Consider the following 1,912-nt stretch of genomic DNA (forward strand, 5'->3'; position numbering starts at 1 on the left):
GTGTTGTGGCTTGTTTTTCTTGTGGGTAAATACCAAGTAGCGGAATTGCTGGATCGATTGGTATTTCTATTTTCAACCTTCTGAGGAAGTGCCATATTGCTTTCCAGAGAGGTTGGACCATTTTGCAGTCCCACCAGCAAGAGCAGCATAAGAATTTGATATAATCATTTTATAATGCAAACAAAAAAAAAGTATTTCTTAGAAGGTAAGTCAACCTGTTGTTAAGTGTCATCGAGTTGGTTCCAACCCACAGGGGCCCTGTATACGGTTTCTGAGAAACTGCTGGTGAGCTTGAATTGTCAACCTTGTGATTCAAACCCACTTTGCAGTTCAGTGCATTAACCCACAGTGCCACACCAGGTCTATCAACGAGACCATAAAACCAGACTGTGTCTTCAATCTGACCAACTCACAGAGGCAATTATATAAACTGATTGTTATTAAGTGTTATCAATATTATGACTAGCAATCCAGTGCTTATCTTACAGGGCATCGCCAGAACTCTATATAAATTGATAAATAATACTCCAAGAATGCTGTTGTTAAATGTTGTCGAGTCGATTCAGACTCATAATGACATTGGGTTTCTGAGGAGTGCCTGGTGGGTTTGAAGCACCTACTTTAAGGTTAGCAGTGCACTGCTTATTCTACAGTGCCATGGCATGTATTACTTTTAAAACTAGTAAATAATGGCTTTTCTGCTTTTGTTTATAAATCATTTGCAAATTTGAGCTTAGACCTGAATGAATCTCAAGTTACAATCAATTATGCTATTTTGATCACATTTTCAAAGAAACAAACTTATTATGATCATCATCAATTTGCTTTTGTCCAGTCAATTCAATCAAAGTGAATTTGGAGAATAGCTTGAAATTATAAAAATGCAAGAACAACTTTAGCTTATTTAATTTCACACAGAAATAAATCAGTTAAAATTTCCATACTTGAAAATCAAATCAAGAATGGAAACACAAGCTTTGTAGGATAAACACTGGACTGCTAATCGCAAGGTGGGAGGTTCAAACCAACCAACTGCTCCTTGGCAACCCTATACAGCGTCGCCATGAGTTGGAACCTTCTTGACTGCACTTAACAACAGCAATTGTTTGTAAAAATTTAGTAAGCTCTTAGTAATCCTTTTAGCTCACTTTTAAATGTTAGTTTCTGAAAGTTCAGATGTTTAACGAGAGAAGTGGTCGTTTATCCCATTAACAAATATTTATTCATTGTCTTATAACCTGTGTACCACAAGGTCAATTTGAATCACAAGATCAGCAATTCAGACTCACCAGTTGCTCCTAGAAAACCCTGTAAGGATCTCGATGAGTCGGAACAGACTCGTCAAAATTTAACAAGAAATAGGACTCCTGGTGTGGCACTGTAGCATCAGCACTGAACTTAGGACCACAAGGTTGGCAGTTTAACCCCACGGGCTACGCCTCGGAAACCATACACAGGGTCGCTTTGAGTTGGAAGGCTTAGCAACAGCAATAATAACAATATGTGCTAAACCCTGATTTAAAAAAAATCATTATATAAAATACTCTAGTTAATCTTGAAAGAATGAGGGTGAGTTACTTTTGGAAAAAAATTGAATAGTCTCTATTCTAAAGTATAGGAAATAACTGGTGGTTATGTGCCTTGGCGTCAGTTCCGATTCCTAGCGAACCTGTACAGGGTTTTTGAGGCTGTAAATTTTTATGGGAGCAAAAAGCGTCATCTTTCTCTGGCAGAACAGCTGGTAGTTTTGAAATGCTGACCTTGAGGTTCACAGCCCAATTCGTAACCACTATGCTACCAGAGCTCCTTGCTCAGTGTTCATTGCAATATGATGTTGTTGTTGTTGTTGTCAGGTGCCATCGAGTTGGAACCGACTCATAGCGACCCCATGCACACCAGAACGAAACAATGT

Source organism: Chrysochloris asiatica, unplaced genomic scaffold (assembly GCF_000296735.1).
Source record: "Chrysochloris asiatica unplaced genomic scaffold, ChrAsi1.0 scaffold00108, whole genome shotgun sequence".
In the NCBI taxonomy this organism is placed as follows: Eukaryota; Metazoa; Chordata; class Mammalia; order Afrosoricida; family Chrysochloridae; genus Chrysochloris; species Chrysochloris asiatica.